The sequence below is a fragment of the Podarcis filfolensis genome, assembly GCF_964270895.1.
Source record: "Podarcis filfolensis genome assembly, chromosome: 8".
Taxonomy (NCBI): Eukaryota; Metazoa; Chordata; class Lepidosauria; order Squamata; family Lacertidae; genus Podarcis; species Podarcis filfolensis.
The window spans coordinates 88958503-88979517 of record NC_139611.1 but is presented as its reverse complement, the minus strand read 5'-3'; the positions used below and the strand labels follow the sequence as shown (position 1 = coordinate 88979517).

The following is a 21015-nucleotide window of genomic DNA, read 5'->3' as shown; positions in this document are numbered from 1 at the left end:
AAGTGAAAAAAGATTTAGAAATTTGGACAAATTTGAAGCTTTCCTTGATGGGTCGAATTGCAGCTATAAAGATGAATGTACTGCCTAGAATGTTGTTTTTGTTTCAAACATTGCAAATTGTGGACAAGATGGACTGTTTCAAGAAGTGGCAGAAAGATATTTCTAAATTTGTCTGGCAGGGCAAGAAGCCAAGAATAAAATTTAAGATATTAACCGATGCAAAAGAAAGGGGTGGATTTGCCCTGCCAGACTTCAAACTTTACTATGAATCAGCAGCGTTCTGCTGGTTGAAAGATTGGCTACTTCTTGAGAACACAGACATTTTGGATCTAGAAGGTTTTAACAATGTTTTTGGGTGGCATGCATATCTGTGATATGACAAGGTTAAAGCTCATAAAGCATTTAAAAATCATATTGTCAGAAGAGCATTGTTTAATGTTTGGACAAGATATAAAGACTTGAAAACAAAACCCCAAGGTGGCTATCACCAATGGAAGCGAAGGCTCAGAAAAAGCTCAATATGGAGGCCAAATGGCCAAAATATTGGGAGATTTTGGAACAAGAAGGTGACAAATTGAAATTGCAGAGTTTTGAGAAACTAAAAGATAAGGTGCGAGACTGGCTTCATTATTTTCAGATAATGGAGGCTTATAATTTGGACAAGAAAATTGGCTTCCAGGTGGGAAAATCTAAACTGGAAACAGAACTTTTAGAACCCAAAACTAAGATACTGTCAAGAATGTATAACTTGCTGCTGAAATGGAATACTCAGGATGAAACGGTTAAATCTGCTATGATTAAATGGGCACAAGATGTTGGACATAACATCATGTTTGCTGACTGGGAACAGTTGTGGACCACAGGTATGAAATTTACGGCATGTAACGCCTTAAGAGAAAATATTATGAAAATGATATACAGGTGGTACATGACCCCAGTCAAGCTTGCAAAAATTTACCATTTGCCCGATAATAAATGTTGGAAATGTAAAGAAAATGAAGGTACTTTTTTTCACCTTTGGTGGACGTGCCCTAGGATTAAGGCTTTCTGGGAAATGATTTATAATGAATTGAAAAAGGTATTTAAATATACCTTTGTGAAGAAACCAGAGGCCTTTCTCCTGCGCATGGTCGGCCAATTGGTGTTAAAAAAGGATAGAACTTTCTTTATGTATGCTACAACAGCAGCAAGAATACTCATTGCAAAGTATTGGAAGACGCAAGACCTACCCACTCTGGAAGAATGGCAGACAAAATTGATTGACTTTATGGGACTGGCAGAATTGACTGGCAGAATCCGTGACCAGGGAGAAGAATCAGCAGAAGAAGAATGGAAGAAATTCAAAGACTATTTGCAAAAATATTGTAACATTAAGGAACACTGAGTGATGTTGGATTGAAATTAAGGGGTTATTAGCTGTAATGATACAAAAGAATATGAAAAAATAGTTCTTTTTTGTACATAAGTAAAAGTATAAGTTACAATAATTTAAGAAGATGGATTGAAATTAAGGTTTATAGCTGTAATGCTAGGAGATAAGGATTTGCTGGATGAATAATTTGAACTGGAATACAAAAAGGGGAGGTATGAGGAGGTCAAGGAAATATGTTATTGGAAAATATTACATTAAATTTATGTGTTTTTAACATTCTTTCTTTTTAATCTTTTTTTTCTTTTTTTTTCTTTTTTCTCTTTCTTTTTGATTTGTAAAAAATGGAAAACTTCAATAAATATCTTTTTAAAAAAATAAATGACCCAGAGCACTCCAATATCTTCTTAAGTTGCATTTTCCTCAAAGTTCCATTATATGTAACAGAACCTGCATACCTTTTTTGTTATGTACTGAAGTTCTCACCCTGGGCCAGCAGGGGGATACTGTAGATAGTTATGCAAATGAAGGATCGAAAGTGACGTTCAGTGATTGGATAGTTACAGAAAATGGTTACTGTTGCATTCTAGTGGAGCTCTATATAAGCAGGCTGGCTGAGCTCCTCAGTTCAGTTCTGTTCCAGCTTACAAGTAAAGAGCTGCTTTGGAAGAATCGCTGTGTCGTCTGATATGTTCGCCCACAACTTAACGTTTTTCTTCAAGCCGAAGCAGCATCGTTTTTCAGTGTTCCTCATTGCTTAGCCTCAGGCCCAGGGCCGGATTAAGGTTTGATGCGGCCCTCAGCTCCTGAAGGTAATGGAGCCCTTTCTATGTCCAGCTGTCCTTTCTCAACAACAAATGGTTGCTGTTTTTTTGTGTTGAATAGATGCTATATGGTAATTTATGGACCTCATAGGTATCTAAAGCCATTTGCACATCACAAAATAGGAGCCTACACAACACAAAACACAGTTGCTGTAGGTAGGTTTTATTTTATTTGTCTTCTATCTTATATTTTGGAAATGTGTATCCAGCTTTTTCCCCTTTACATTTTTTGGGGCCCCCCAAGAGAGTGGGGCCCTAAGCTAGAGCTTGTTTAGCTTAAGCGTAAATCTGGCACTGATCATAACATATATACCATAACCCCCATATAGGCAAATAAACTCATTCTTTGCAACGTCATCCACGGCACCCTCAATATTTCACCCTCCTTTTGCAAAGCTGGTGCTATTCAGACTCTGGGAAAAATGGGAACAAGTAGGTTTATGCAAGTTTTGAGATTTTAATAGCAGCTGGCAACCCCAGAGATACGGCGGAAACTTGGAAACCTAAATTATAATTGGCTTGCGATGCACCAAATTGTACATTTTATAAGCCATCGTTGCAAGCAAACCTGTCCATTGACTCCTGTGGAGCAAACCTCCAGCCCGCTGGGCAAAGGCTTCATTTTCTAGCTCTGAAAAGCCTTAACCATTGTATCTTGTTAGCTCATCTTGAAAGGCTAAAAACTCGTTAGGAGAAAGGATCTAGGTGAGTCTTTGGGAGGTACTGAATGGAACACAATCTGGGTCAAGGCTCCCTTGAAGTCCACATCCGCAAGGATCTGGGAGAACAACCGAAAAGTCGCACATCCTTGGTAAATGCACCTGGTAACATTAAATAAAATTAACAATGCCAACTACAAAGCTTTGCTGGAGGAATTGTAGCAATACGTCTTCGTAGGGTTACAGAACCCTAGAGCTGGAAAGGGACCCGAGGGAATCTCAACTAAACAATCTTGTAATTTGCTGTTATTCAAACCCAACACCCAACCTCAGGTGGTTTAACCCTCAGGGGCCCTCCATCCGGTTAAAAGTGTTCCATGAAGCAGGCTTTATTACAAAACTTTATTGCAAAAATCAACGTTCGGGGCTGATAAAAAACTCACGCAGCAAATGAGTAAAACAAAGAGCTTTATTTTGCAAGCCAGCAAAATAGGCACAGAGGAATAGACTCCAAAGTCTGCGCCCAACAGATTGCGCCCCTTAATATACATTTCTGTTATCTCCTAAGGCAATGCCTATGCATAGTATATACACCAAGGATCAAATGTGGTGACAGTAATAATAATGCAACAAAACAACACCACCACAACCTGGCTTATAAGTATAAAACCAAATTTACTAGAATAATAGCTAGAATAGAGATAGACTTGTAACCATTCAAGCAACAAACATACTAAAGTGCCCTGTGCAAGACAAAGCCTGGAGATACAGTGCTACCCCGGGTTACATACGCTTCAGGTTACGGACTCCGCTAACCCAGAAATAGTATCTTGGGTTAATAACGTTGCTTCAGGATGAGAACAGAAATCGTGCTCCGGCGGCGCGGCAGCAGCGGGAGGCCCCATTAGCTAAAGTGGTGCTTCAGGTTAAGAACGGACCTCCGGAATGAATTAAGTACTTAACCTGAGGTACGACTGTACTATAAACATGGACTAGATAAACGTACAACTGTATCTTAACAAGTTACATGTGCAATAAATGTTATACAGACTGGATAAATGAACCATTCAACAAGTAGCGTAACTCCTATCACAGAACGGCAACCCCGTGCCGCCACAACGGCAAGGGTAGCACACTGGAGAATATGAAAAAGTTTTTCAAAGCTGTTTTTCAAAGATTCATAGAATCATAGAATCATAGAGTTGGAAGAGACCACAAGGGCCATCGAGTCCAACCCCCTGCCAAGCAGGAAACACCATCAGAGCACTCCTGACATATGGTTGTCAAGCCTCTGCTTAAAGACCTCCAAAGAAGGAGACTCCACCACACTCCTTGGCAGCAAATTCCACTGTCGAACAGCTCTTACTGTCAGGAAGTTCTTCCTAATGTTTAGGTGGAATCTTTTTTCTTGTAGATTGAACTGGATGAGATGTTCTTCCATAGGTCTTGCGTTATTCTCACCAGGGGGGTGGCTTTGATTTGCCTTCCTGTGATTGATCCATGCAAACAGCTTTGTGTTTCCAACTCAAGACCTACTGAAGAACATCTCATCCAGTTCAGTCTTTGAATGGGGCTGCCGTTCTGTGATTGGACTTGTGCTTTTTGGAGGACGCTGAAGTTGGTCCTCTTTGAGGCCTTGCTTTCGCAAGCTTTGGCACTTGATATTGATGGATGAACTAATAACTCATATCGGCGAGAAAAGGACAGGCAAGGAACTCAATACTTTTTATTTGACTTGGTATAATTTTATTGCCTAGGGAACATCAGGCCAATGTGGCTACAGACCACCGGCATGGCACAGAGACCTGTGGAACGAAGCCTTTGTTTGATGAGAGAAACAATGTTATTTTAATTTTTTTTAAATTAAAATTAACTCTGTACCTCACCAGCAGGGGAGACGGGGCTGTTTGTTTGCATGGAAGCAATATTTCTGAAGAGTGAGGTGAATGGATTCCCTCAGAAGGTGGTGGACTGTCTGTCATTGAATGTTTTAAAACAGATGGATCGCCACCTGTCATGCATGGAGATACCTGAGTTCACGGGGTGGTTGGACTCTCAGGCATGTCCAACAGGTAGATTGTGATCTACCAGTAGATCACTGAATGTCTGTGGTAGATCACCGGTAGATCAGTGGCTCTCCCCAAAGAAGCTAAAAAACTTTGGCTCCCCTAAAAAAACCTCAGCATCTTTGCCCTGCAACCCTAAGATGACCTGAAACCCCCCAAAAGGGGGTAGATCACTGCCAGTTTTTTACTCTGTGAGTAGATCGCAGTCTCCTGGAAGTTGGTCAAACCCCTGGACTAGATGACTCCAGGAATCCCTTCTATCTCCACAATTCTATGATGCTGTGATTCTCCTTCTGTCTGAAAAATAAATAAAAACAAATGGTAGAAAAGCTACCTATGTTAAAAACAGGTACTAGCTTAAAAAAAGGATTCAACTTGAATGCTAGACAGATATCAACCTTTAGAAGGCTTGCTGAAAGAGGAGTGTCTTCAGCAGGTGCCAGAAAAAGGACAAGAGAGGCATCGGATGGAGCCCCAAAACATCTGGAGGGCACCAGGTTGGCCACCTGCGTTTCAGTGATTTGACTGATTTGTTGTGGCGGAAGCAGCAGCGGATTAGATCTGACTCTCGACAGGTGCACAATTTGTTGTCCTCATCTAGGCGACACAAATCCTTTGTCATGCGCCTGACAAAGCAGTCTGTGGCCTCTGCTTCCAGAAATTGGTGAGTCTTTAAGCTGTCACAAGGTGTGCTTTTTTCGTCTGCGGCGGCAGCAACTGTCAAAACAGCGACACCTCTGGAATTTGATCTAAGCGGGTTGTTTGTCAAACAGATATCGGGTTGAATTTGTCAAATAGATCTCAGGTCAGCTATACGGTGGTGTTTCCCGTATGGAGAGGCACCAATATTTTTGCTTTTTCCTAATGAGGCGAACAGCGCTTGAAGGAGGGAGGGATATATCTGGGAAACAGTTTGAGGGAAGGAGTTATTTGTACAGTGGCGTCAATTCAATTCCAGGAGCGCTCCCAGACCGTCACTAATTGTGGATGGGATTGTATACCTGCAAATTCAGGCAATGCAGTTGAAATTCATTTGGCACTCCTGTGTCACAAACACACTCTGCTCCTGCCCCCCAAACCAGGCTTTTGTGATAAGGAGAGTAACAGGGAAGTGCCCTGATAATGTATGTTGTTGTTGAGTCGTTTAGTTGTGTCTGCCTCTTCGTGACCCCCTGGACCAGAGCACGCCAGGCCCTCCTGTCTTCCACTGCCTCCCGCAGTTTGGTCAAACTCATGCTGGTAGCTTCCAGAACACTGTCCCACCATCTCGTCCTCTGTCGTCCCCTTCTCCTTGTGCCCTCCATCTTTCCCAGCATCAGGGTCTTTTCCAGGGAGTCTTCTCTTCTCATGAGGTGGCCAAAGTCTTGGAGCCTCAGCTTCAGGATCTGTCCTTCCAGTGAGAACTCAGGGCTGATTTCCTTCAGAATGGAGAGGTTGGATCTTCTTGCAGTCCATGGGACTCTCAAGAGTCTCCTCCAGCACCAGAATTCAAACGCATCAACGCCTTGATCAAGTGGCAATTTTGTACGACTGCTCCGCCATGTTGTTCAGGGAGGGGATCCTGTCTGTGTAGATGTTGTTGTTGTTGAGTTGTATCCGACTCTTCGTGACTCCATGGACCAGAGCATGACAGGCCCTCCTGTCTTCCACTGCCTCCCGCAGTTTGGTCAAACTCAGGCTGGTAGCTGTCCAACCATCTCTGTCGCCCCCTTCTCCTTGTGCCCTCCATCTTTCCCAACATCAGGGTCTTTTCCAGGGAGTCTTCTCTTCTCATGAGGTGGCCAAAGTCTTGGAACCTCAGCTTCAGGATCTGTCCTTCCAGTGAGCACTCAGGGCTGATTTCCTTCAGAATGGAGAGGTTTGGTCTTCTTGCAGTCCATGGGACTCTCCAGAGTCTCCTCCAGCACCATAATTCAAAAGCATCCATTCTTCGGCGATCAGCTTTCTTTATGGTCCAGCTTGAAAATGTATAACAACACTTAAAAATATAAGTGCATCCTTCCTAGCAACATAAATTTGGCTTCCAGGACCTCACAGCTGTATTTCCCCGAGTCACCAGTGGAAATGGGCACCACGACCATCAACTCCTCCCCAGCAATATTTATCATGGTGTCTAAGCAACAGGCAATAGCCACAACCTGTGTTGGCTGGCATCCATCTGTCCTGAGAGACAATGGAAGGGGTGTGCCTTGGGGGGTGAAGTCAATAACAACAACAACAACAACAACAACAACAACAACAACAACAACAACAACAACAATTTATTATTTATATCCCGCCCATCTGGCTGGGTTTCCCCAGCCACTCGGCTCCCAACAGAATATTAAAAACACAATACAGTGGACGCTCAAGTTGTGAACGTGATCCGTGCAGGATGCACGTTTGCAACCCGTGTCTGCGCACAAACAGGTTGCAATTCTGTGCTTCTGTGCATGCGCAAAGCATGATTTAGCACTTCTGTGCATGCGCGACTGCCAAAACCCAGAAGTAACCTGTTCTGGTACTTCTGGGTTTTGGCGGTCCACAACCCGAAAATATGCAACCTGAAGTGGCTGTAACCCGAGGTATGACTGTATAGCATTAAACATTAAAAGCTTCCCTGAACAGGGCTGCCTTCAGATGTCTTCTAAACGTCAGGCAATTGTTTATTTCCTTGACATCTGATAGGAGGGCGTTCCACAGGGCGGGCACCACCACTGAGAAGGCCCTCTGTCTGGTTCCCTGTAACTTGGCTTCTTGCAGTGAGGGAACCGCCAGAAGGCCCTCGGAGCTGGACCTCAGTGTCCGGGCTTAATGATGGGGGTGGAGACGCTCCTTCAGGTATACTTGGTAAAACATGCTCTGACTTCCCTACAAACAAATCATGATGCATGTGCAATAAACAAGTTGTCTGGAAGAGACTCAGAACCCCCACAACTGTTGTAAACAGAAATATATAAAGATGGGAGATACAAGCCTAAATCTCTCAACATTGTCGCCTAGTGTGACCCTAGAACACAACACAGTGAAATTGCCCAGGCTCCTTCTGCAAGAGATAGATATACAGTAGTACCTCGGGTTACATACGCTTCAGGTTACATACTCTGTTAACCCAGAAATAGTACCTCTGGTTAAGAACTTTGCTTCAGGATGAGAACAGAAATTTGTGCAGTGGCGGCGCAGCGGCAGCGGGAGGCTGGTGCTTCAGGTTAAGAACAGTTTCAGGTTAAGAATTGACCTCCGGAACAAATTAAGTACTTAACCCGAGGTACCACTGTATTTGGTGGGGGGAAGGAGAAACAGAGAGACAATGAAAGAGCCTTTACATGGGCTAATAAATCATTAAATAATATTTTTATAGCAAGGTTTTGACAATGAGAGTTTTCCTTTCAGTCGAAGCCAGACCTAAGATCAAAAATTGACCCATGGAGAGAGGGGAGGGATCCCTAGAGGGTGTATCTTGCCAAATCTGGCTGGTCTTACTTCCTCGAGTTGGCTATATATCTGACGTTACCTTTTACCATGTGTGGCTTTCCTCTGCCTTGCAGACACAGTGTGGTCTGGGTTGTGCAAAAGGAAACAATTTCAGAAGCGGGAAGGGAAGGCAGGTGTACGAGTAGCCTGACAGACAAAAAGGTTAACATGAACGGCCTTTTGATCTCTCCCAGCGCCCACAACTCTTAAGAGCAGGGGTCAGCAACCTTTTTCAGCCGTGGGCTGGTCCACCGTCCCTCAGACCATGTGGTGGGCCGGACTATATTTTGGAAAAAAATAATGAACGAATTCCTATGCCCCACAAATAACCCAGAGATGCATTTTAAGTAAAAGGACACATTCTACTCATGTAAAAACACGCTGATTCCCGGACCGTCTGCGGGCCGGATTTAGAAGGTGATTGGGTCAGATCCGGCCCCTGGGCCTTAGGTTGCCTACCCCTGCTTAAGAGGTTCCAAGTCTGTTTCTGAGATCTCCCTCGGATGAGTATTTGGGTACACAGCAAGGCCTTTGATTGCCCCCCTTCTTCCCAAGGCATGACCCAAAGCCCTAAGATTTTCAATCTTCATTTTGCCCCCAGTTGCCCAGGTTACTAAGACACCCAAGTTGCCGGGTTACCAAGACGCTCCAGTTGCCCAGGTTACAAAGAGAGGTCCAAGTTGCCTGGGTTACCATGCCAGGTTATCAAAGATGCCCAGGATGTCACCCAGCCTTGACTGAGGCGGCCCGGCTGCCAAGATTTTCCGACTGCCCAACACGCGGCGGTGCCAGCCTTGCCCTGCGTTGACTAACACTGCACTCCGCTCAGGGTTGCCTAGATGCCCAGCCTGGAGCCAAACTCCCCTGGGAATTGAAGTTCATTCTGGCAGACGCAGAGTTGTGCCAAGTTGCGATCTCCATCCTCCCCTGGCTCACGTCAGGTTGCCCCTGGCAACAGCATCCCCTGGGGGAAAGGAGAGGCGGGCGGGTACCAGCCCCAGGCTTTCCCGGCCCCGCCCCGCCCCTTTCCCTAGCCCGGCAGCCAACCAGAGGCCTCCCCCGGCTGCCTTTCAAGGCTCCCCGCCCAATGGGGTGGCTCCAGAGGCGGGGCAGGGGGGGTCCGGGGCCCCAGGCGGAGAGGGCGGGGCTCCATCCTCTCCATCCTGAGCGCGGGGCTTGTTGCTGATGAGGGAGGACTGGGAGGCAGGAGTCTGGGACAGGAGGAGAAACAGGTAAAAAAAGATTTGGGGGCGGGAGGGGGGAGCTGTTGCGCTCTGGGGGGCGCGCTGGGAAGCTCAAGAAAGTGAGTCTTCATTAAAAGAAGAATGAAAAAAAATTACTGTTTGATTTGAGAGCGAAAATGAGCAGGTAAACTTCAAAGGCGGCGCATCCTTCCTTCGGAATTGTGGTCTTGCAACAGCGCTGGCCTTTTGGCCATTTTCGTTCCAGCCTCTAACAAACTTCAGTCTTTTATTTCGTTGCGCTTTGCGCCGGTCTGCCTGCATCCCGAAGCCGTTTCTGCGATGCGTCAGGGAGTTGCCCAAAATCGCCTCCTCCGAACCACCAACCTGTTGTTTATTCTCTTCTGCCGGGAACTGCGAGCGAACGGGCAAAGTTCTTGATGGTTCTCCCCCGTTATAAAAGAGGCGGATTGTGCGCCGTGCGCCTTGGGGAGGGGAGAGGGGCGCCTGGGATCTGAAATGGAATAGAGGGGGAGTCTAGAGGGAGATTCGGGGGCTGAATGGATGGTGGGTGGTGAGGAGGAGGAGGAGGGGTGTGTTTGTGTCAGATGCGGGGATCTGGAGCAGGTCCCTAGAGGTTTTCCCGGGATTAATTCTGGATACGAGTGATCAGGTGCTTCTGAGGGTCCAAGCGGAGGCTGGAATTAGGGGCTGGAGCAGAATCATAGAGTGGAAAGGGACTACCAAGGGTCATCTAGTCCAACCCCCTAGAATGCAGGGAGTGGTGTGGATGGTTTTGAAATGACCACAGGAATGGGGAATCGTGAAGTTGCCTGAGTTAATCTGCTGTTTATCAGTGTTCATCTATTCATTTTAATGAATAGGCTGCATTTTAATATTTTAATGTTTCAATATTTTAATGTTGTATTTTAATCTTGTTTTTAAGTTGTATTCATTCAACTTGTTTTTATTATTGCTTGTTTGCCGCCCTGAGCCCGGCCTTGGCTGGGGAGGGCGGGGTATAAATAAATATTATTATTATTATTATTATTATTATTATTTCTCTGAGGAAGCCCGAGGTGCATACGTGGTTTTCTCCCCCTCCCCATTTAATCTCCACAACAACCCTGTGAGGTAGGCTAGGCTGAGAGATGGCCCAAGGGCACCCAGTGAGCTTTGTGCCTGAGAGGAGATTTGAACCCAAGCCTCTGATACTCTAACCCAGGCATAGGCAAACTCGGCCCTCCAGATGCTTTGGGCTACAATTCCCATCATCCCTGACCACTGGTCCTGTTCGCTAGGGATCATGGGAGTTGTAGTCCCAAAACATCTGGTGGGCTGAATTTGCCTTTGCCTGCTCTAACCAATGCACCGCACTGTCTCTCTCTGCAACCCAAGTTAGGACTCCTGGGTTCTCTTGCAAGCTCCAACCGTTTGAAGTGTACAGACTCACCCTTCCCCTCGCTCCAGAGTGTCGCCTGAGGGAGCAATATGTACCGTTGCGTCGTAATATTATATCACAGCAGTATATAAAGGCCCAGCAACTGTGGGTTGGTTCTCAGCTATAAGTTTCCATCTTTCCCCTCTCTCATCTAGTCACAGGAGAGGCAGGTCACTCCCAGACAAACTGTGGAGCGTTCATCTCAATTTTCTTACTCCAAATTTACAGGGAGGTTAAGGGACACCATCTGCTTATTGCGCATTTGTTTTGATTTGTTTGCAAGTAGGTTACACAACATGGTGTCAATCCGCTAGAACGATAGAACTGTAGCGTTGGAAGGGGCGCCAGTGATCATCTAGTCCAACCCCTTGATGTGCAAGAATGATTGCTAAGGAATCCCTGACCAACTTGTGCTCTATAACCTCCAAGAGAGAGTCTGTTCCACGGTTGAACAGCTCTTACTGTCAGAAAGTCCTTCCTAATGTTTAGTCAAAATCTCCTCCCGTCTGGAGCAGCGGAAAAGAAACTTGCTCCATCTCCCATGTGTCAGATCTTCAGGTGTTTGAAGATGGCTATCATGTCAAAAGACGCCTGCTTCTAGGGAGAAAAGCAATGACACACCTAGACAACATCTTAAAACCAGAGACATCACCTTGCCAACAAAGGTCCCTATAGTTCAAGCTATGGTTTTCCCAGTAGTGATGTATGGAAGTGAGAGCTGGACCATCAAGAAGGCTGATCGCCGAAGAATCAATGCTTTTGAATTCTGGTGCTGGAGGAGACTCTTGAGAGTCCCATGGACTGCAAGAAGATCCAACCTCTCCATTCTGAAGGAAATCAGCCCTGAGTGCTCACTGGAAGGACAGATCCTGAAGCTGAGGCTCCAAGACTTTGGCCACCTCAGGAGAAGAGAAGACTCCCTGGAAAAGACCCTGATGCTGCGAAAGATGGAGGGCACAAGGAGAAGGGGATGACAGAGGACGAGATGGTGGGACAGTGTTCGCGAAGCTACCAGCATGAGTTTGACCCAATTGCGGGAGGCAGTGGAAGACAGGAGTGCCTGGCATGCTCTGGTCCAGGGGGTCAGGAAGAGTCGGACACGACTAAATGACTAAACAACAACAACAATCATATCACCTCCAGGCTGGATATGCAACTCCCTCAACTGTTCCTCATCAGGCTTGATCATCTTCCTCACCCTCCTCTGCACACCTTCCAGCTTGTCGATATCCTTCCTAAATTGTGGCGCCCAGAACAGGACACAGGACTCCGGGTGTGGTCTGACCAAGGCAGAATAGAGCAAGACTATTACTTCCCTTAGTCTGGGCACTATTTCTTTGTTGAAGTATTGCCATTCCACACTTTCAAGAGCATTTTCACCATCACTTTCCTTCCTGCAAAATGTTTGGGTTTTGTTTTGTTTTGGAAATGAGTTTGTTCAAAGAGCATCAGTTCCACCTTAATTGTGCAACACGAATTTGCTGGTGTTTGATTGAATCCCACTTGGAAAATAGTGATAGTCTTGAAGTCCCCGTATGTTTTCCCTTCCACCTGAAAATTCCCAGAATACCCAGACATTTTGAAACGCAGACCTATAAACCCTTTTCTGCTGCTTGGTTCTGTTTACAAGCTATGATTTTACACAGCTTGCAGCTGACCTCTTGCAAAGTGCATCTGGAGACAGATGGAGGGAGCTCTCGGAGCACCAGTGTTTCTCGAGCACATCACCTCTTGCAAGGGCATTGTGTTTACCTTCACTGCCACAAGAAACATTTCAGAAAACTCGTGAAGGAATCGAGACCGGCACAAAGCTGTTTTGCAGCGCTGAGATTGTGAAGCTCGATAGCAAGTGGGAGGGTGGCTAGCCTGGTCTTTTTTTGGAAGGGTTCGTTGGCTGTGTGAAAAATGTAAAGGTGGCAAATCTGTGTTTTTCATTTGAGAGGCAGCAATAGAGTTGGAGGCTGGTGTCAAAGCTCTGCAAAACAGGTGCGTGTGGAGGGCTGGGTGCCCCCCTTCTCCTTGGTTTTGAAAGAATCAGGGAGTTGATTCTGTTTGTGACCATGATCTGACTAGTGTGGGGTAATGTGGCGCTGTGGTCTAAACCCCTGAGCCTCTTGGGCTTGCCGATCAGAAGATCGGTTGTTTGAATCCCCGCGACGGGGTGAGCTCCCGTTGCTCAGTCCCTGCTCCTGCCAACCTAGCAGTTTGAAAGCATGTCAAAGTGCAAGTAGATAAATAGGTACCGCTCTGGTGGGAAGCTAAACGGTGTTTCCGTGCGCTGCTCTGGTTCGCCAGAAGCAGCTTAGTCATGCTGGCCACATGACCCGGAAGCTGTACGCAGGCTCCCTCGGCCAGTAAAGCGAGATGAGCGCCGCAACCCCAGAGTCGGCCACGACTGGACCTAATTGTCAGGGGTCCCTTTACCTTTAGGCTTCTGTGATGTAAGTCATGGGCCCTGCCTGCTCCCTCAAATATCACTGGTTTGCTCCTTTCTATATATAGGGTGCCTACATTCTGCATGGACTGGTTGTACGGCAACATGTGCAAATGGCTTGAGATACCTATGAGTCCATAGCTTGAGATACCTCTGTCCCAGCTCCTGCCAACCTAGCAGTTCGAAAGCACACCAGTGCAAGTAGATAAATAGGTACCACTGCAGCGGGAAGGTAAACAGCGTTACCATGCGCTGCTCTGGTTTCCGTCACTGTCCCGTTGCTCCAGAAGCGGTTTAGTCCTGCTGGACACATGACCCAGAAAGCTGTCTGCGGACAAACGCCCGCTCCTTCAGCCTGAAACCAACCCCATAGTCACCTTTGACGGGACTTAACCATCGAGGGCTCCTTTACCTTTTTTACCTTTAATGGTTGAAGTGTTGGACTAGGAGACCAGGGTTCAAATCTCCACTCAGCTATGTAGCTCACTGGGCGATCTTGGGTGATTCGCTGTCTCTCAGCCTAAACTACCTCGCAGGACTGTTGTGAGGCTAGAAATGGGAAGAGCGAGAATCACAGGTGCCCGCTGAGCTTGTAGAGGAAAAGTGAGCTATCAGTATCGTAATGAATGAGAAGCAATTGCCATTGTTAGGATTAATAATAATAATAATAATAATAATAATAATAATTTTTTATTTATACCCCGCCCCATCTGGCTGAGTTTCCCCAGCCACTCTGGGCAGCTCCCAATCGAATGTTAAAAACAATACAGCATTAAATATTAAAAACTTCCCTAAACAGGGCTGACTTCAGAAGTCTTCTAAAAGTCTGGTAGTTGTTTATTTCCTTGACATCTGCTGGGAGGGTGTTCCACAGGGCGGGTGCCACTACTGAGAAGGCCCTCTGCCTGGTTCCCTGTAACCTCGCTTCTTGCAGCGAGGGAACCGCCAGAAGGCCCTCGGAGCTGGACCTCAGTGTCTGGGCTGAACGATGGGGTGGAGCCGCTCCTTCAGATATATTGGAAGGAATTCCCTTCTGGGATGGCAGTAACCATGACTTGCCCAAGATATTTTGCTCTTTTAAGCATGTGGTAGCTTGCGGTCCACAAATTCTACCCGGGAATCCCCTTCGCTGTGACATATTGCAAGGAATTGGAGAGGGGGGGAATCTCTGGGCTCCCCACATACCGATTCACTGGCACTCCTAAATGTTTTGGAGGGACCTCATCCTTTAGAAATCGTGATGTAAACCTTGCAGGCTCACCTTCCTTGTCTCAGTCCCCTCTTAGGGTTCTGTTATTGTTATTTTTTTCCTGGGCTGTGGCTGCAATGGAAGGCAAACGCAGAAGCCGCTCAGCTGACTGGAAGCTTGCAAAACTGTGAGCAGACCTTCGCCGTGCTTACAAAGGAAGCCGCCCTACTTATGCTGAGTCCATATAGCTCAGGGTTGCCTACACTGACTGGCAGCAGCTCTCCAGGATTTTAGGCATGGTTCTCTTTGAGATGCTAGGAAAAACCTTGTGACCTTCTGTGTGCAAATCAGTCACTCCTGCGCTGAGCTGTGGCCCCTTTTAGCTTGGCAGGATGATCTATGTAGGCCAATGGGAAAAGAATGATGCAATCGTAGAGTTGGGACCCTGAGGGTCATCTAGTCCAACCCCCTGCAATGCAAGAATATGCAGCTGGACCATACAGGTTTGAACCTGCAACCTTGGCATTATCAGCACCACGTTCCAACCCTCCTTCTGAGCTGCCCAAGAGCCCTGCTGGATCAGCCAGCAACCCATCTAGTCTAGGACCCTCGTAACTACGGGACCACCTCTCCTGGTCTGCCCCGCGGAGGACCTTAAGGTCCACAAATGATAATATTTTGGAGGTCCCAAGCCGCAAGGTGGTTAGATGGTCTCAACTAGGGCCAGGGCCTTTTCAGTACTGGCCCTGACTTGGTGAAACACTCTGTCACAAGAGACCAGGGCCCTGCGGGACTTGGCATCTTTCCGCAGGGCCTGCAAGACGGAGCTGTTCCGCCTGGCCTTTGGTTTGGACTCAGTCTGACCCTTATGTTTCCCTCCCCTTATGGTCTTGATTTATCGGCTACTTTTAAAATGAGGCTGCATTTTAAATTGCATTTTAACCTGTATTTTAAATTGGTGGGGTTTCCCCCCTATTATGTTTTTACTGTAATTTTACTGGTGTTAGCCGCCCTGAGCCTGGCTCTGACCGGGGAGGGCGGGGTATAAATAAAATGTATTATTATTATTATTATTATTATTATTATTATTATTATTATTAAAAGCCTGTTCTTACAGTGACCAAATAGCCCTATGAACTTAGGAACCTAGATAAAAAGCCAATGCAATTCTGGGCTGCATCAATAGGAGTATAGCATCTAGATCAAGGGAAGTAATAGTGCCACTGTATTCTGCTCTGGTCAGACCTCACCTGGAGTACTGTGTCCAGTTCTGGGCACCACAGTTCAAGAAGGACACTGACAAACTGGAACGTGTCCAGAGGAGGGCAACCAAAATGGTCAAAGGCCTGGAAACGATGCCTTATGAGGGAGCTGGGCATGTTTAGCCTGGAGAAGAGGAGGTTAAGGGGTGATATGATAGCCATGTTCAAAGATATAAAAGGATGTCACATAGAGGAGGGAGAAAGGTTGTTTTCTGCTGCTCCAGAGAAGCGGACACGGAGCAATGGATCCAAACTACAAGAAAGAAGATTCCACCTAAACATTAGGAAGAACTTCCTGACAGTAAGAGCTGTTCGACTGTGGAATTTGCTGCCAAGGAGTGTGTTGGAGTCTCCTTCTTTGGAGGTCTTTAAGCAGAGGCTTGACAACCATATGTCAGGAGTGCTCTGATGGTGTTTCCTGCTTGGCAGGGGGTTGGACTCGATGGCCCTTGTGGTCTCTTCCAACTCTATGAACCTAGGAACCTAGATAGACTGTCTTTGGAGCTGGAGGTTCAGTTAGAACATAAGAAGACTCTGGCTGCTGGAACAGGTCAGTGGCCTGTCTAGTCCAACACCCTGTTCTCACAGTGGCCAATCAGATGCCCCGAGGGGAAAGTGGCAGGCAGGATTCGAACACAAGAGCGGCACTCTCCCCCTCCTGCCTTTTCCAGCAACAGAGGTGCTGCACAGCCATTTGGTTAGCGGCCATGCATAGCCTTGCCCTCTGCGAACAACAAAGCTTGTAATTGCCTGGATAAATCTTCCTTGGATCTCTTCACTTGCCTTTTAATTTCAGCTAGGAGCCATTAGGGAGCGGATGCATTAAGTGGCTGCTTGCAAAGTCTTCCGCCAATTAGCGCTTGATAAAAGGGAGCCCTTTGTCACTGGCAGTTACAAGACTGCTCTGGTCATTAAGGAAAGGGGCCCGCCTGGATGCCTGAACTGCGCAGGATGGAGGCGCTTAGGTACCTTGCAGAAAGGAGATTTGCGTTTGCACCGATGCGCTGACACTCTAGTTGGCAGCGGATCTTGAACCCATATCCTTAGAGACGTTTGATGGGCACTTTGCCTGCGTGCCGCTGCCCATCTCTGTTCCAGAGGGAGATTGGCTGGACCACAAAAGAAACCACTTAGCAGCAGGGCCAGACCAGGTCATGTAGCAGACGCAGAGGAAACAAGTCGAGGAAGGGCTGTGGGTCAGCGAGAGAGCATGCAGAAGGTCCAAGTTCAATCCTCGATAGAGTCTCTGGGAGAGGAGCCTCGTCCCAAGCCCTGCTGCCAGCCAGTGCAGACAGTACTGAGCCGGGTGGACGCAATGATCTGACTAATAATAATAAAAAATTATTATTTATACCCCACCCATCTGGCTGGGTTCCCCCAGCCACTCTGGCCAGCTTCCAACAAAACACTAAAATACAATAACCTATTAAACATTAAAAGCTTCCCTAAACAGGGCTGCCTTCAGATGTCTTCTAAAAGTTTGGCAGTTATTTTTCTCTTTGACATCTGGTGGGAGGGAGTTCCACAGGACGGGCGCCATCACCGAGAAGGCCCTCTGCCTGGTTCCCTGTAAACTCACTTCTCGAAGGGAGAGAACCACCAGAAGGCCCTCGGCGCTGGACCTCGGTGTCCGGGCAGAACGATGGGGGGGGGGGAGATGCTCCTTCAGGTCTACTGGGCTGAGGCCATTTAGGGCTTTAAAGCACCAACACTTTGAATTGTGCTCGGAAACGTATTGGGAGCCAATGTAGGTCTTTCAAGATTGGTGTTATGTGGTCTCGGCGGCCGCTCCCAGTCACCAGTTTGGCTGCTGCATTCTGGATTAGTTGTAGTTTCCAGGTCACCTTCAAAGGGAGCCCCACGTAGAACGCATTGCAGTAGTCCAAGCGGGAGATAACTAGAACATGCACCACTCTGGAGACAGTCCCTGGGCAGGGAGGGTCTCATCCTGCGTACCAGATGGAGTTGGTAGACAGCTGCCCTGGACACAGAATTAACCTGCACCTCCATGGACAGCTGTGAGTCCAGAATGACTCCCAGGCTGCGCACCTGGTCCTTCAGGGGCTTGGTACTGTTGTAAACAAAAATTGCTCTTTTCCCTTATGGGGTATCCAAGAGACCGTATAGAGTCCTTACATAGGTTCCCTATTGGTCGGAGAAAATAACAGAGGCCAACCAGAGAATATTGAAAAGCAAGGCAGCTAGTAAGCTTGATCTTTATTGATCTGTTGCAACAGGGTGCTCCCCTCACCTGCAGGAGAGAGGAGGAACCCAGAAAAATGGCGCGCAAGGCCTTATAAAGACTTTTGAAATTGCCACCCGGTAGATCAAGACCACCCCCAGAAACATCATACATACATCACAGAAGGGGTGTAACCTAAGACCACCCCCCAGATACATCATACCTACATCACAGAAAGGGTGGTCTACAGCAGAAATCTGAGTGCTTTGTTTACCTCCTGTCTGCCAGGTTACCTGTTTAATGCTCACTCGATTGGATTACCTGGGGAGCCTGGCCAGTCTTTTGTAATGATAAATACGTAGTTCCTGGGCCAGGTCACAGGCTCACACCCTATTCATATCTTAAATGTGCCCTTAAGACAGGATTTGTGAGGAAAGAGACAATGGGGAGGTTTCCCACTTTGACCTTGCAGAGAAAACATTTGCTCAGTTTAGGAATCAAAATGGTTCCAGGTCAGTCTTCCTGTGCTGATGTATGTACGTGCTTGGTTGGTACGCTTACAAACATTACCATATATCTAAGACCTCAAAATTCCTATCACAGTACCAGTGAGTTTCCTGTACTGCTAAGCCAGTGATGGGTTTACAGTTTAAGATGTGTGCAGCCAAAAACAGAGGACTCTGTCCGTACGTCACGCTGGACGGCAGAGGAGCAGGGCTCATTTCGAGACTGGCATCCTGTTCCATAATTGCAGCAGCCCAGGGGACTCTGAGATGCAGGGGCATCTATAGTAATAACATTATTCCCACTTTCCGATGCCAGAAGATCTGAAAGGTTATATCGACGAGAGAGATGGGGCAGAGAAGGATGCTTGTAAACTGTCAGGCATTTGGCCTCCCCGCCTAATGGGTTGTGAAGGCTGTGGGCTCTAATGCGTTTGAGATCCTTCTTGCTCTCCACCCCCCACAACTGACCTGCTCTCCTCCTCCCTCCCCCAGTGTAAGAGGGACCGAAGAAAAGCTGAAAGGCTCCGATGAGTCATGCCGGATAGCTTTGGCCAAATCTGATGTCGTGCTTTCAGTCAGCCGTGAGGCATTAACCAGCAGGCAGATCCTTGACGAAGGGGAAACTGAGCCACGGTTCTGAGAGTCTATGTTGCTTCAAGGGCCGGCATTTTGCAGGTGGGGTTTCAGTCAGTGCGTATCTAGGAAATTCAAATGTGCCCAGTTTTTTTTTTAAAAAAAGGGGTGGACTTAGGAAAGTGACGGGGAGATGCATGGAAAAGCGTGGGGCAAACAAGCAACGAATGCAAAGGTGTACGAACATCCCTGCAAGGAAATCGGGATGAGTAATCCTTGTCATCTATCCTCCATGCGGGCGAATCAGGAAGAATGCTCTGTAAAGACAGGGGGTGGATCTACACACGGGGGGGAAATGCTATAAAGAAGTCATAAATTAAATCGTTACAACCAAAGGAAAAAAGCGCTATGTAAAATCACATGGGAAAGTTTTGTGCTCTACAGCGCCTCCTGGTGTTGCATGTTTATAATGCATTCAAAATGCTGTTGTTTTTTTTACTGAGTCCAGGCTGTAGTCTGGCCTCCATGTGAGGTTTTTGGGCAAGCAAATTGGGATGGAGCAACTGAAATAGAAGTGATTCATGACACAGAGAAAGTAGAGAAGGAAAAGTGATTCTCCCTCTCAGCACTAGAACTTGTGGACATCCAGTGAAGCTGCGCGTTGGGAGATTCAGGGCATGGAAAAGCAAGTCCTTCTTCACACAGCACAGAGTTGAACTACGGAACTCCCTGCCACAGGAGGCAGCGATGGCCATTGACTTGGACAGTTTTAAAGGAGGGTCGGCCAAATCCATGGGGGAAAGAGCTGTCAGTGGCTGCTTTCAAGCCTCCATGGCTCGGCTCAGCGTCTGCGGTCGGAGGCAGTGGGGCTTCTGAGTCCCGGTCCCTGGAAACTGCAGGAGAGGAGAGTTTCTCTTGCGCTCGGATCCTGTTACCCACTGGCATCTAGTTGGCCATTGCGAGGTCAGAATGCTTTCTTCTTCTTCTGCGATCCCTCGTAGCCGAGTAAGATTGTCTTCCATAAACACGGTTTTAACAATGAGTCCGTAAGTGACTGTGGAGGCCAATTCTGGATCCCCACGTCCTTCCACAGTGGGGATATAGGTTTCTGGGCGGGAGTTGATCCCGGTGTGGATTTGCCAAGTGTGCCTTCCTCTGAGCACGTTTCTCCCTTGCGTCCTGAGTTCAAGTGTCTTCAAAGCCCATGACACCTTTGGTCAAGGCTGTTCTCCAACTGGAGCGCTCGCAGGCCAGTGTTTACCAGTTGTCGGTGTTTATGCTAATAATAAGGGACGCGGGTGGCGCTGTGGGTTAAACCATAGAGCCTAGGACTTGCCAATCAGAAGGTCGGCGGTTCGAATCCCCGTGACGGGGTGAGCTCCCCTTGCTCAGTCCCTGCTCCTGCCAACCTAGCAGTTTGAAAGCACGAAGTGCAAATAGATAAATAGGTACCGCTCCGGTGGGAAGGTAAACGGCGTTTCCGTGCGCTGCTCTGGTTCGCCAGAAGCGGCTTTGTCATGCTGGCCACATGACCCGGAAGCTGTACGCTGGCTCCCTCGGCCAGTAAAGCAAGATGAGCGCCGCAACCCCAGATTCGGTCACGACTGGACCTAATGGTCAGGGGTCCCTTTACCCTTTACCTTTATACTACTACTACTAATAATAATTTTTTTGTAATTTATATCCCGCCCTCCCCAGCCGAAGCCGGGCTCAGAGCGGCTAACAACAATAAAAGTAACACAGCATTCTAAAATCAATTCATTCTAAAATTAATTCAGAATCAAATTAATGGCAACCATTGGGCTAGAGTTCTGTGAGATTTACAGAAGGAGAGAGGGGGTCAGACGGTGCCTTGGCCAAAGGCCAGGTGGAACAT

The 21015-nt window shown here is 47.2% G+C and overlaps 1 protein-coding gene and 1 long non-coding RNA gene across 2 annotated transcripts in view; one reads left to right on the top strand and one right to left on the bottom strand.

Annotated features, from left to right (window-relative positions):
• Positions 1-21015, bottom strand: part of LOC310769202 — a 159198-nt gene that overhangs the window by 122433 nt on the left and 15750 nt on the right. The gene's annotated exons all lie outside the window — the stretch shown is intronic.
• LOC310769042 (synaptosomal-associated protein 25-like) overlaps positions 9482-21015 on the top strand; it is a 29860-nt gene continuing 18326 nt past the window's right edge. Inside the window, exon 1 of the mRNA XM_083628106.1 lies at positions 9482-9603. The gene's annotated coding sequence lies outside the window, so the exon portion shown is untranslated. The remainder of the gene's footprint in view (positions 9604-21015) is intronic.